Raw genomic sequence first — 15601 nt, forward strand, 5'->3', positions numbered from 1 at the left:
AGCGGGATGCCAGTGGCCAGTGGTTGGTGTTCCACCTTCACGGAGCGGAAGGATGGAGGGCTGCCATCTCCAAAAAACCCCCAAAAAAACCAGGGGTGGGTAAGAGTATGGAGCAGGGGTGTGGCCTGCTTGTTGCAGTGGTTGCTACCCCTAATTGAGCTGGATGTTCACTCGGATGCAGATCCGGCGCTGCTCTCTACATTGGTGGTGGGGTGGAGGGGAATTAGGGCTGGAGGGTACTGGAAGCCAATAGTAACAGGTGGGTGATAGAAAAAGATAAAACCAAAAAAAAAAGGATAAAGTGCGTAGCTTACTGGGCAGACTGGATGGGCCATTCGGTCTTCTTCTGCCGTCGTTTCTATGTAGGGGGGACTTCCGCATTTGTATCCTGTTTCTCAGATGCTTTTTATTTATTTATGTATTTATTTAATTTAAAAGTTTTATAGACCAACATTAGTGTGCAACATCATACCGGTTTACATTCGAACTGACAGGTAGAAAATACAAAGAACAAATCCCTTTCGGAATAAACATTTGATTTATTCAAAAGATTGAAACCATTTTGACAAGCTGTGCTTTTTATCCTACCTCCTCCTCTGGTTTTCTTATGCACAAAATAAAACCATGTGGAGGCACTAGCCTGACAGAAACACCAGCAATAACTGGATCTTCTACAGGAAGTGGCTGCAGGAGAGCCAGGACTTTCAATATAATGGATTTTAGCTGCTGAGCAGAGTGTGGTGAGTAGTTACAAGTGAGACTATTGACAGAAAATAGTTTTGAGTTGACTTGCACCTTGGCAGATCCCTGTCCCTATCAGCTAAGTCCTCCATACTCTTCCCTTGCACCTGTAACTCTGTCCCACCTTCAATCCATCAGCAGTTCCTCCTGACCCCCGCACTCACCAGGCAAGGCGTTTTTTTCCCCTCCTGATCTTGAGCCTTCTGCCGTACCAGACTGGGTTACCCTGATCCATTCTCCTTGCTTAGAGAATCACGCAATAAATGTGCCTTACCTTCTACTCTAGGCCTTCGGGATCCACCATACCCTGCTCCAAGGACTGGCAGAGCTAAGCTGCGTGAAGCTTTGCTTTATACGTTTGTTGCGCTGCTGAAGTGAAGAAGCTGTTTTAATTTTGCTCTTGGACTGCTACAGTGAAAGCCGTCTAACTTCTGTGTATTAGCATCGCTGCCCCCTCTGCCACCCCAAGCAAGCTCCCACACTAGCTCAGAGGTGTTAAGGCATGAGATAAACTGCAATGCTCCTTCTCTGTTGTGTATCTGCAAAAACCTAGACAATCCACAAAATGATATATTATGCAGCTGGCTGTTGTGGCTCTGAGCCAGTGGAACCATTTTGCGGTCTCTGCTAATCTCGCTTGCTTTTCTTAGTGTCTTGCAAAGATTTTTTTTTTTTTGGTCTTTTTGTTTATTTCCATCTGTCTTCATCTTAAGCCCCTGCTAGGATTGCCTTTGTACCTGTGCTTAGACATTGTATGCAATGGGGAAAAAAAAAAGATTCCAATTCATTTTGTTTGTTGAGTTTGATCTGTCGGAAGCAAGAAGACTTTTGACATAAGAGAAATCTCTGCAGAATTAGATAAAATACACACGCCCCTCCCAAAATATTCTCTCCCTCAAACACATGCAAATAACCCAAAACACATGTATGTTCCCCTAAAAACATCACACCCCAGAGACAATTACATCCACTAACCGTGTGCATCCTTCAGCACAGTCCTACCCCAGAATACATGCACACACATTCCCCTGACCTCCTATAGTGGTTTATTAACGTTTAACTAAACTGCTCTGCAATAGTCACTGAAGGCTCCCCTGCCTATTGTTTAGGCTCAGTTTGAGCTGGAGCTGGGATGGAAGCTCAGAAGAGGAGTTCTAACAGAGTTGCCACCTCACCCAACTCAACCCAAACTATTCTGATTTAGTGCCCATTGCATGTGTGGAGCTGTAGTTCAGATTTCCCCAAAGAATGCTATGGAGCAAAAAAAAAAGGACTTGCTCAGCCTGCCCGGCTTGACCTCTGCTCAAATCTGGCTGCACCCCATCTGAATGCTTCTCCTAGCTACTTCAGAGGAAACTCCATTGCCTTTGGGTTTCCACCAGCTGGCCAGGAGGTGATTCCACAACATTACCTCAAGTCAGTAGGTCTTTAATTCCTATGGCCCTACTACATTTTCTCTTCCTGATGCTAATCCTCCCCAATCTTATTCCCTGCTGCAAACCACTACTAACACCAAATCCATCTTCCCCTATATTCTTTATCTCACCTGCCATTCTGTCATCTGCTCTGTCCACTGCTCTTGAACTTCAATGTTTACTTCAACTCATCTAGCATCTCAAACTTGTCGCTGTTGTCACAACTCTACCTCTTCCTCTTCATCCTCCTCTCTGCTGGAGATTTCAGTCCCAATCCTGATGTTGCTGTTGTCACAACTCTACCTCTTCCTCCTCATCCTCCTCTCTGCTGGAGATTTCGGTCCCAATCCTGATGTCGCTGTTGTCACAACTCTACCTCTTCATCCTCCTCTCTGCTGGAGATTTCAGTCCCAATCCTGATGTCGCTGTTGTCACAACTCTACCTCTTCCTCCTCATCCTCCTCTCTGCTGGAGATTTCGGTCCCAATCCTGATGTCGCTGTTGTCACAACTCTACCTCTTCCTCCTCATCCTCCTCTCTGCTGGAGATTTCGGTCCCAATCCTGATGTCGCTGTTGTCACAACTCTACCTCTTCCTCCTCATCATCCTCTCTGCTGGAGATTTCGGTCCCAATCCTGATGTCGCTGTTGTCACAACTCTACCTCTTCCTCCTCATCCTCCTTTCAGCTGGAGATTTCAGTCCCAATCCTGATGTCGCTGTTGTCACAACTCTACCTCTTCCTCCTCATCCTCCTCTCTGCTGGAGATTTCAGTCCCAATCCTGATCCTCCAAGACAACTTTCACCTCATTGGTGCATAGAAAATCATTTCCCATCCAATCTCATCCGTATTCCCCTTCTGTCTCCCTTTTCTCTTCCTTTTTCATGCTCCTTTTGGAATCTCCACTCTTATTTCCAACAAGCTTGCCTACATTCGTGACTGCTTTATCTCTCATAGTCTTCATCTCCTTGCCTTTGTAATGATTGGCGTGGAAGTGAGCCCTCTGTGCTGTGGTGTAGTTGATGAAGCCTCATAGGCGGATCTATGAGGCCTACGCCAGCAGCTGGCGAACGTGCCCTGTAGTGGGACAGTCTGGAGCTTCACCTGTACCAGCCGCCTCCCCCCGCAGGTTGAGCCCTTGGGGTCTGGCAGCCGGCAGGACTTAGGCAGGTCCCTAGGGCAGTGAAGAGAGCAAGAGTCCGAGGGCCCACCAGGATGAAGACTGACAGCAAGTTGGGATACAGAGACAGGCATGAGAACATAAGATATGCCATACTGAGTCAGACCAAGGGTCCAACAAGCCCAGAATCCTGTGGCCAACAGTGGCCAAACCAAGTCACAAGTACCCAAGCACTAAATGAATAGATCCCAAGCTACTCAGCCTTATTGATTAACAGCAGTTTAGGAACTTCTGCTCTAGGAACTTATCCAAACCTTTTTTAAACCCAGTTACACTAACTGCCGAAACCACATCCTACGGCAATGAATTCCAGAGTTTGATTATGCGTTGAATGAAAACGAATTTTCTCCAATTTGTTTTAAATAAGCTACTTGCTAACTTCATGGAGCGCCCATTGATCCTTCTGTTATCCAAAAGAGTAAATAACCGATTGACATTTACTTGAACTTGTTGTTCACTGCTACTGTCTTGACTTTTTCATGTCAAGCCTTTCTTGATCCACTCTAGTCGGTTTTTGCTCCCTACATTACACAGAAACAGCCCTTGCCAAATCACCAATGACCTATTTATGGCTAAAACCAATCCTTATCCTCCTTGAACTATCTTCTGCTTTTTACACTGTTGATACCATCTACTCCTTGATACTCTGTTCTCACTTGGGTTTCAGGACTCCGTTCTGTCTTGGTTCTCATCCTTTACCAAGTGTAGTCCCTGTACTCCTGGAGTTACCTTTCCAGCCTCGGGGAAGCATTGGGGGTCACTATCCCAAAGTGGAGAATCAAGTCTCTGGGGCCAGGATAACCTACACGGCCAGTACTAGGCTGAGAATACTCCACACAAACAAATCACTCTCCAGATTCAAGATGTGCTCCAAAAAATAAATAGTTTACTGCAGAATCTTCAGAGCCAAACATAACAGCTCAAGTAGATGCAAAAATTAAACAGAATCACAGTTCCAGAAAACCTCAAACTCTCCTCCTTATAACTCAGTGGTTAGCCAGAATTGATTCTTTTGGGTGGGTACAAGGTTAACTTGGGTGGGCTGTAAGCATGCAGGTCTGAGACCTACTAGTTGTATTCTTATTGATAAGTAATGTCATATACTGCACCCTACAATGGCTTTCTAAGTAGTTTGCAACAGCCGTTATGCATCAAGGATGAAACTTTAAAATAGTTTACCTCAATTATTTCAAGCACTTACCAGCATTAAAAATTCCTTATTAATCTGTATTAATTTATTTTATATTTATTGCCATTTATAAATGCACAAGTATATCATGTAAAAAGCAAAGAAAACAAACAATCAGATCCAATCAGTCATGTAATAAAACAAAAATTAATTCTTTCATGAATCATCATAACTACAATAAAATATCATTGATCATCAGAACAGGTGCAGAGCAGAGCTAGGACAATTCACATCACAACATGAAGAAAAAAAATTCAAATTCTGGTGTCATCTTAGCAAAAAATATCCCTCCACTGCTGTTTTGTGAGTAATACAAACTCCTGCAAAGAAAGAGACATCTAGAACCTTGCCATACCATACAGTCAGGGATGGTGCAAGGGGATTGGGCACTCTAGGCACCTTCAGCCTTGTGTGGCCCCCCCCCCCCAAAAGAAAACTTACAAAATACCTGGTGGACCAGGTGGGGGCCCGGGAGCGATCTGCCGCTCCCGGGGCCTCGGCTGCCACTAAGCAAAATGGTGCCAGTGGCCTTTAACCCCTACCATGTGACAGGGGCTACTGATGCCATTGGTTGGCCCCTGTCACATGGTAGGGGCTAAAGGCCACCGGCGCCATTTTGCTTAGTGGCAGATCGCTCCCAGGCCCTCCGCTGGACCACAAGGGGGGCGTCGGGAGGGTGGCACGGTGAGGCGGAGCTAGCAGAATTTTGAAAGGACACTTTTTGCCCTTTCAAAATTCTGCCACCTGCCGCGGCACCCCCTAAATTGCGGTGCCCTAGGCACAGGCCTAGCTCGCCTAGTGGTTCCTCCGGCCTTGCATACAGTCACAGCACTGACTTTCAGGATTCAAATAACAGTAACCTTTTGAAAAAGCAGCAATGCAAATACTACACCAGGCCCTAGAACATTAATACATCACCTACGGGAATAACAGAACAAGCTGGACTACTACTACAGAGAAACTATACGCTAGAAATACTGCACTTCAGTCACATACACACACAGGCAAAACAGAGACCGACCTTTTACTAATGTAGAAATAAGAGACTACAAATTAGAAAGAGAAACATGCAGACAAAACCAAAATAGAAAGCCTGAGAAACCAGACTCTGAACAGTGGAATACTGAAGAAAGAACAAAATACAAAAATATGAGAAATGCACATTCCTAAAGATGGCATATTCAAATTATTAAATTCTCAAAAAAATATATTTTTTACCTTTGTTGTATTTGTATTTTTCTAATCAGTTGGTCCTGGTCTCTCTTTCCCATTTTTCCCTTGTCGCTCATTTCCTAATTCCTTTTTAGTGTCTCTCTTCTACTAGTGTCTTCTTCCTTTCCTCCCTCACACTCTCTCACACACACACACACAATGCATACTTTCTCTCACAAGCACCCTCACACACACAAGCTCTCACTCTCATATGCTCTCCCCCCCCTACAAGCTCACATTCTCTACACACACACACACACACACACACCGACACCCAGGCTTCCATTCTCACCCACATACACACCTAGGCTTCCATTCTCACCCACATACACACCCAGGCTCCCATTTTCACTCACACATGCACACATTCAAGCTCCCATTCTCACTCACATATGCACACATTCAAGCCCCATTTTCACCCACACATACACACCATTCAGGCTCCCATTCTCACCCACACATACACACAACACCTTTTCATTAGGCATAGCTACACAGCCAAAGTCCTACTTCTGCCACCACGGGGATGGGATCCCACGGTGGCCTTGCAGTTCCAGTGCTCCTCTTCACCATTGTGGGGATCCCGCAACGGCATTGCTCGAACAGGCTTCTTCTGGTTCCGGTTGGGTGGGCCTGGGTCCAAATTGGGTGGGCAACTGCTCACCCGTGGCTGTGCCATTGTTATAACTTCTTTTCCTTGAATTTCTTCCTACAGCAGCACAGTATCTCTGGATACTTTGTTTCTTCTCTGTCCTCAGCCTTTTGCCTGGCCCTCACATCATTGTCATCAGTTAGCCAAATAGTTACTCACAAGAATGTCCTGCGCAGCTTCAGGATCCTCCGAACCCCAAAGCAAGCTCCCTCTGGCACAGTTTGGCTTCCTGGTCCAGATAAGTTCTTGCCGGAGTCAAACACAGGCTTTATCTTTTAAACTTCCAGGCTATATTGCAACCTTCTGCTTCTTCTTCTTAGGCATCTGGAAATCTTTTGAGAAAAAAACCTCTGCCCCAATCCTGCTACTCCCTTCTGTAATCCTGAGAAAGCATCACAGCTACAACTGCTCTCTTTCTCTTACAATCTGGAGCAGCCCTGAATCAGTAGAGCTGGGGGGTTTTAATCTGCTTTTCTCAATGACCAAGCCCCCAGGGGATGTACCCCCTTTGTCTGTCAAGAAGGGCAGGTGACACTTTCTCGCACGCAGATGACCTGGCACCAGAGAACATTCTTACACTGGCCCCAGGTTAACCTCTTACCTTCTAAACATCCTCTCACTTCCAGCAGATGTTACACTCTGTTTAAGGCTCTGCAGATTTCCCATAAGGGGGAATCCTTTATTTTACCAAAAAATATGTTAGCACTGTTAGCTTCTATACACTCTTGTGTCATAGGGGCCACACAAGGATAGGTAGAGCTTATCCTCTATAAACCTTTACCTTATGCATTGTTGGTCTGCTGAAGTGAAGTTGGTTTTTCTTTCTTCTTGGACTGCTATAATAAAAGTTGTCTTTTTATACATTAGGAAAGTAATGGTTAATATAATGGAAAATGTCATAATGCCTCTATTTCACTCCATGGTGAGACCGCACCTTGAATACTGTGTACAATTCTGGTCGCCGCATCTCAAAAAGATATAGTTGCGATGGTGAAGGTACAGAGAAGGGCGACCAAAATGATAAAGGGGATGGAACAGCTCCCCTATGAGGAAAGGCTGAAGAGGTTAGGGCTGTTCAGCTTGGAGAAGAGACGGCTGAGAGGGGATGTGATAGAGGTCTTTAAGATCATGAGAGGTCTTGAACGAGTAGATGTGAATCGGTTATTTACACTTTTGAATAATAGAAGGACTAGGGGGCATTCCATGAAGTTAGCAAGTAGCACATTTAAGACTAATCGGAGAAAATTCTTTTACACTCAACGCACAATTAAGCTCTGGAATTTGTTGCCAGAGGATGTGGTTAGTGCAGTTAGTGTAGCTGGGTTCAAAAAAGGTTTGGATGGGTTCTTGGAGGAGAAGTCCATTAACGGCTATTAATCAAGTTTACTTAGGGAATAGCCACTGCTATTAATTTCATCAGTAGCATGGGATCTTCTTAGTGTTTGGGTAATTGCCAGGTTCTTGTGGCCTGGTTTGGCCTCTGTTGGAAACAGGATGCTGGGCTTGATGGACCCTTGGCCTGACCCAGCATGGCAATTTCTTATATTCTTAAACTTTCTGCCACTCCCACCAACTACCTGGGCACACATCCCTCCTCATGCCAACCCACACAAAGTAATCACAACTTCCCACAGCTTACACAGGGATGAGGAAAACAATTCATGCAACTGGTGAAAGAATGTGCTGAAATGCATTTTGCAAGCCATCTCCTCCCACACTTCTCAATTCACAGCTCCCAGACATCTCCCCACATATACCTGTCTCAGCCACACCCTACACCTGTACATACACAGAAATAAATACACCCCACATAAACTCCTAGCCACTCAAATACACACATACATCCTCCATATACATCTGCCCCATACCTTCACATCTACACACACTCCTATGCATTTAACCCTACCACACACATCCCACATGCACACACACAATCCTCCACCCACCCATTCCCCTCATACACCCTCATATCCTCTACCTTCACACACAACCATACCACCCCTAAAATACCACATTCCACAAAGCCCCCTGCACACACCCTCAGCCCATCCATCCTCTTCTTAGCCCCAAACCTATATACAGCCTTATACCCACTATAGAGCAATCCATTACTGCTTGCAGACAACCCTAAAATAGTGAGACATCAAATCAACCAATCGCCTCATTTAAATTAAACAATCTCTTTTTTAAAAAAGTATATTTATTTTAAAGCTGCTGTTAATCAGGCTTCAACCAGATTGTTTTCAAATGCCTGGAAGTTGTGACATTTCATCCCTGTTTTGTTTGTAATTACTGAGTGATCTCACATCCTGAGCCTTTCCTTTTTCCCCCTAGGGAAGAGAGAGCGGCCAGAGCCATATGACTGAACTGCACCTCCGCCCAGGCTGTGTCTTCTGCATTCACGGACCATAAGCCTCCTGCCTCCATGTCCTCCCGGATCCTGTCCCTGAAAGTCAAGCTTCTCCCTTCTGCTATCCAGTAAGTAGCTGGTGCTTCACCATCAATCTCGCTTACGTGTGTGTCGAAAAAGTACATCTCTGCATATTCCCATTCATTTTATTATAACCGAATGAGAGGTGAACGGAATTGTCCTGACCTTGCTGCTGCTTTCTGGAGAGATGCTGTAGGTGTTAAGCCCAAAGGCTAGGGAGCAGAGGAGCCAGACCAGGGATGGGAGGGCGGGGGCATACTGGAAAGCAGGGTGAATTACACTTAAACAGTTTTATTTAAGGCGAGCGGCCAACATGAGACATTTTTTTTCTGACTAGCACTTTACCATATTTTAGGGGCCAACATGTCCTCTTTGCCATTTTCTCTCTCTCTCTTAACAGCTCCCTTCCTCCACTGCATTTCCTTTTAAGCGTTTTTCAGCTGACCCAGTTTCCAGGAGTTTGAGCCGGTACTGACATTTTGATCTCCCCTCTCCCCATCCCCCAATTGCATTTTTAGTATCTGTAGTGTTGATTTAAAATAGGAGATGCAGGACTATGGATCGTACAATGCACTGGTGGAAGTGTAAAAAAAAACAATCCAAAACAAGCCAAGACTGGCTTCCTCTGGCAACAGGGTCTGCCTTTCTCCCCCAAATTTCCCCCATACTTTCAAATGTTGGAAGTTCTTTCTGACTTGCAAGGACAGTGCAGGATCTCTGAGGACTTCAATGGCATTTTTTTTTATCATGCTGGCTTCTTCTATGGGAAATGGTCAGCGCTGCTCAGGGAAAGTTCAGACCAGGAAACCTGCTTTCCTGTTCTAAGACCTTTCTCATCACAGAGCACAAAGCACTGGCAAAGATGCCCTGCTTGTCACTGGGGTCAGAAAAGTTTTTTTAAAACATCAGAAAGGCTAAAGAAGTTAGGGCTGTTCAGATTGGAGAAGAGACGACTGAGGGGAGATATGATAGAGGTCTTTAAGATCATGAGAGGTCTAGAACGGGTAAATGTGAATTTACTCTCTCAGATAATAGAAGGACCAGGGGGCACTCCATGAAGTTAACAAGTAGCTCATTTAAAACAAATCGAAGAAAAAAAAATATTTTTCACTCAGTGCATAGTTAAGCTCTGAAATTCATTGCTAGATGATGTGGTTACAGCAGTTAGTGTAACTGGGCTTAAGAAAGATTTGGATAAGTTCCTAAAGGAAAAATCCATAAACTGCTATTAATTAATAAGCAATAGTAGCTTGAGATCTATTTAATGTTTGGGTACTTGCCAGGTTCTTGTGACTTGGATTGGCCACTGTTGGAAACAGGATGCTGGGCTCAATGGACCCTTGGTCTGCCCCAGTATGGCATATCTTATGTTCTTAGGCCACTGAATATCCCGGCTAAATACACCACAAAAGTAATAATATCATTGCAGGAAGAGCTCCACAAATAGAAAGGGGGGCAAGATGTACCACTGAATGTAGGCAGCTATGAGATTTGTACAATGTTCTCTCACCCTAGCTTGATGTTACCCAGGTAGAGAATCCATCAGGCTAGGGTGAGAGAACATTGTAGAAATCTCATTTTTGTGTGAGTTTCCTCACTCCAAAGGACATCAAATCTTCACAAGAGTTCAATGTTCTGTTTGTACATCTCACTCTGCATGTAAAAGTGGCCCCTAACCCCTACACTACTACCTAAACCTCACCTTGAGTTACTAGGTGGGCCTCCTATGGAGATATAAATAGCTTACTACTCGACAGGCCTTATAGATCATCAGTCTCTCTCTCTCTCTCTCAAGTTACTGCATTTTATAGTAATGCCTATGTAAAGCACATTATGATAATTAGGAATTAACATAAAACACACCCTTTGTCTACCACATGTGATATTTACAGCAATTTGATAAAGCCAGCTAAGCAGCCATGCCCCTAAACACCCCCACCCATCCATCACTTAAGCCAGATAACTAAATAGTGGTGGCAACTGAATGTGGCCGAATATTCAAACAGCACCACTTGGCAGGATAAGACCAAACTTATCTGGCTAAGTGATGCTGAGAACTGACCTCTATGTATGTGGCCTTTTGTATTTATTTATTTTTCTCTTGTGAGCTATCATTACTTGAATATGCTTGTAAGTAATAATTACATTAAAACTGAATAAAGATCAAATAAAAAAATAAAAGTCCAAAAGAAAAACAATACAAAATTCCAGATATTTCTGAGGAAGAATAAAAAGTAAAAGAAAACAGTCAGGGCAGCAGAGGGAGGAAACAAGCCCAGAGACAGGAAGGTTGCCCTCTGAGGAGCTGCTGACCACTGCAATGGATTTTCTTATTTTAACATGTAAAGGTTATGGCCCTACTTCCTCCTTCCGTAATAACTAGCTTTCCTTTTCCTCTTCTTTTATTTTGCCACATGGCAGGACTGTTCATTTTCAGGTCTGGGAAGGAGCCTTGCGTTAGGGAGTAGGGTGCAGCAAGATTGCCAGCGGGCTGGAGGAGTAACCTTCCGACTCAGACCAGGTCTACAGAAATCCATTGCCGCATTAACTCTTCATTTCCCAACTAGTGCACTGGCCAGGACCCTGGCATAGACACAGTGAGGAGGTTGTACTACTCTAGCAACTACAGCAGCCCGAGGATCTCCTCTGCAACTTACAGATTAAGGACCTGAATATGTATCCCTGAGGAGAGGAGAGCCATGGGGGAGACGACCGACTTTCAGATACCTCAGAAGGTATAAATCAGGCACAAGAAGAAAACCTTTTTCAGAGGTCACAGTAGGAGGCTGTAGGGGATGGGGCAGGGTTAGAGACTGGAAGTATTACTTCACTGAAAGGCTGGGGGACGCGTGGAATGGAGGTCAGGAAAACACAGAATAACCACAGAGGCTCCCTAGTGGCGAAGAAGTGAGGGGAATACAAAATATCAACTGGGATCTATGGCAGTGCACCCAAGAATGAGACTGGACAGGCTCTGTGATCCTTTATCCGCCATCATATGCTCTGTTTTCATGGACTTGGAGTGCCTTCTTTATCTGAAGGCAGAAAAAATAGTGGACAATGAGCAGAAACCACATAAGGGGGCCACATCTTGGAATACCTCTGACCTCAGAGTTAAACTTCAAAACTATTGTAATTATGGTCACATATTATAACTCATAAACTGGTTTAAAACTGCTTGCATCCATGCTGCAGGTAAAGTAGACCTTGAAAATGACGCTTGAAGGCAGAGCAGGGAGCATCCTTGAGAATTTTAACTAAAACAGTTTAACTGTCGTGTGAACAGGACAGTGCCCAAAGCCAATTTACCAGCACCAGAATATCAGAGCAGGGAGAGCCCATTCTCACTGTTATCCTCCCTCCTGCTGTTATGAATGAGCGGTGTTTGGGAGGATCCTTGGGTACTGTGTCAGATGACCATGCCCACGGGGAGGAGCCCCGTGAGGAGCCACAGTATTAGGCTAAACGCAGGATGCGCAAACACAGAGTTAGTTCTTTATTAAACAGCTTTGAAAAGTACCACCAGAGGTGGCAGTAGTGAGGCAGTCTGGCAGTTGCAGTCTCAGGGACCTCGGCAGAGTGAGCCCTTCTTACCCCGTTGGTAACGGGAGGTTCCGAAGCAGGTTTCCCAGCAAGGAAGTACTGTGGATGAGATAGACTGAGAGTTAGAGTACTCACTAGGGGGTAGATTTTCAAACCGTGCGAATTGGCGTACTTTTGCTGGCGCATCAGGCGCAAGAAAAAGTACGCGGAATTTTAGTAGATACGCGCGTAGCCGCTAAAATCCTGGATCGGCGCGCGCAAGGCTATCGATTCTGTATAGCCGGCGCGCGCCGAGCCACGCAGCCTACCCCCGTTCCCTCCGAGGCCGCTCCGAAATCGGAGCGGCCTCGGAGGGAACTTTCTTTTGCCCTCCCCTCACCTTCCCCTCCCTTCCTCTACCTAACCCACCCGCCCGGCCCTGTCTAAACCCCCCCCCTTACCTTTGTCGGTGGGATTTACGCCTCCCAGAGGGAGACGTAAATCCCCGCGCGCCAGCGGGCCGCTAGCGCGCTGGGACGCGACCTGGGGGCGGGTACGGAGGGCGCGGCCACGCCCCTGGGCCCGCCCCCAAAACGCTGCCGACACGCCCCCAAAACGCCGTGTTGACCGGGCCCGCCCCCGACACGCCCCCCTCGCCAAACCCCGGGACTTACGTGAGTCCCGGGGTCTGCGCGCGCCGGTAGGCCTATTGAACATAGGCGCACCGGCGCGCAGGGCCCTGCTCGCCTAAATCCGCCCGGATTTAGGCGGATTTAGGCGAGCAGGGCTCTGAAAATCCGCCCCTAGGTGTTTGCTGTAGATAGGCGATTCCACCAGGTTGTAGAAGTAAGTGCAGGCACCGAGGCAGGGAGAGCAGGCCCTCGAGGAGCGAGTACCTGTTCCCTGTAAGGCACCTGAAATAAAGCAGAGGGCCCCCGAGGAGCGGGTACCCAGGTTAGAGATTACCTCGAAGGGCAGAGAGAGAGCTTCCAGCGGCAGCAAGGAAGCGGCAGAGTAGCATAGACAGGAATGGAACGTATCCAGAGTCAAGTCCTTGCTAACTCAACGAGTTAGCAAAATAGAAGATGTTATATACCCGGATGGCGTGACGACAGTAAGGGGGAACGCCCCTGAGGTTCGCACCAAGGGTTGCATAAAGATGTGGGTGATGCGCGCGCACCCTAGTAGGTCCCTGGGAGGAGCATGGCGGGAGGCAGCCCCATAGCCATTCCGGGGACGCCGGAGAGGTCGGCTTGTAGACGCGGCGGTAGCCATTTTTCCTAGGTAAGCAGGAGGAGCCGTGAATAAGGTGAGGCAAACGGGGCGAAGCCGCCTAGCACCGACGTCGCAACACCTGCCTCACTTCTAGTGGCAGGGTGGTATCTGTCAGACTTTTCTGCTAGTTCTGTAATGTGGGAATCCTCGAGAGCCGCCACCCAGTTGAGTTTCCAGGATTTCCACTAATGGATATGCATGAGATCTATTTGCACACAATGGAAGAAGTGCATGGAAATCTATCTCATGCATATTCATTGTGGATATCCTGAAAAACCTGACTGGCTAGATAAGTCCTAATGCTGTGCTAGATGACTGGGAAAGGATGATGCTGGTATCCATTTACGTGTGTCTTTCATGTGTAACCAGAGATTATGGAGCCGATTTTGAATGGTCTTGGAGTTCTTTTATCTTGTAGTCAATCAGATGAAAGTATTCTTTGGAAATGGTAACCACTCTTCTGTGTGGCAGCACAGTTGTATCTCAGTTTAGATTTGCAATAATGGCACACTACTGTAAAATCGTGGGTCAGAAACTGGTCTGACTTATTTACAGGAATTGTTATTTACAAGCTGCTCCGCGGGCACATTTGACTGTAGAGAGTTCTCACCAATCTGTGTTTTCAGCTTTAGGGCTGAGAGACCTTTGAAGTTACTGAATACATATCTAAGAATCCTATTTTAGAAATAGCACAAGGATTTTTAAGGCATGCTGCTTATTCCTGGCCTTCTCTGAAAATTTCTGTAGCTCTCTCTCCTCTATTTCCATTCTATTTTTATTGTATTTATGTATCTGCTCATAGATAAACATGTACTGCATAGGTACATAAAATCAATAAAAACATAAAACAATCAAATAAAAACAGGAATAAAAACAACCTCCAAAAGGAAAAAGCTTAAAAATAAGAACCTCTGCTTCGTGCACTAGTTAATGTCAAACAAATTATATCAACTCCTTAAATGCTTGCTCCAGTAAAAAAGCTTTTAACAACTTCCTAAACCACACAAAAGTGGATTCTGCTTTTAAATCCTCAGAAAGCATATTCTATCATAATGGACTGGTGTGTTCCCTAGATTCTGTGAGATGCACCTTTTCAATAGATGAAACCTCCAGGACATCACAAGATGCAGATTTATTTATTATTTTTATATACTGACATTTGATTGAGATATCACATCAGTTTATATTCAGGTACTGGAGGTATTTCTCTATCCTCAGAAGGCTTACAAACTAAGTTTTTGTACCTGAGGCAATGGAGAGTAAAGTGACTTGCCCAAGGTCACGAGGAGTGACAGCAGGACTTGAACCATGCTCTCTTGATTTGTAGTCCACTGCTCTAACTACTAGGCTATTCCTCCTCCCTCAAAGATTGCAAAGATCCAGTTGGCCTTTATATTTTTAAGACAGAATTAAAATGGGCACGTGCTTTTCCAGCAACCGCTTTGTAAGCTAGCACCATGATTTTAAATTTAACATGCCAGCACATTGGTAACCAGTGAAATTTGAATAAAACAGGAGTTATATGTTCATGGATCCTGACACCACAAACAAGCCTAGCTGCCACATTTTGAATAATATAAAGAGCCCTAAGAGTAGAGTAAGGAAGACCAAGATAAAAAGCATTGCAATAATCCAGAGCTGAAATAACTAAAGCATAAATAACAGTTTTAAGGTCTGTCTCTGATAATAAAGGCTTCAGCTGCCATAACATGCATAATTTGGGAAAGGAATTCTTTACTACTTTCTTTATTTGAGATTTACAAGACAAGGTAGTGTCTAATAAAACAAAATCACACGCTTGACTCATGATAGAAATATCACAGCCTTCAAGCTTGAGTGTCGAAGGGATGTTTAAAAATTGATATCTAGTCATATAAAATCTGTCATCTTCATGTTTAATGTTAATTTATTATTTGTCATCCAGTCACTTATAGCAGGCAAATAGGCTTCTTCCTCGTCAGAGACAATTTTATAGTGGAAGTCA

At 45.1% G+C, this 15601-nt stretch overlaps 1 protein-coding gene across 1 annotated transcript in view; it reads left to right on the top strand.

Moving 5' to 3' along the window:
• Positions 1-324: 324 nt before the first annotated feature.
• The window catches only part of RALB (RAS like proto-oncogene B), a 103946-nt gene continuing 88669 nt past the window's right edge, over positions 325-15601 (top strand). Inside the window, exons 1-2 of the mRNA XM_029605171.1 lie at positions 325-740; positions 8724-8867. The gene's annotated coding sequence lies outside the window, so the exon portion shown is untranslated. The remainder of the gene's footprint in view (positions 741-8723; positions 8868-15601) is intronic.

Source organism: Rhinatrema bivittatum, chromosome 6 (genome assembly GCF_901001135.1).
Source record: "Rhinatrema bivittatum chromosome 6, aRhiBiv1.1, whole genome shotgun sequence".
NCBI classification, from domain to species: Eukaryota; Metazoa; Chordata; class Amphibia; order Gymnophiona; family Rhinatrematidae; genus Rhinatrema; species Rhinatrema bivittatum.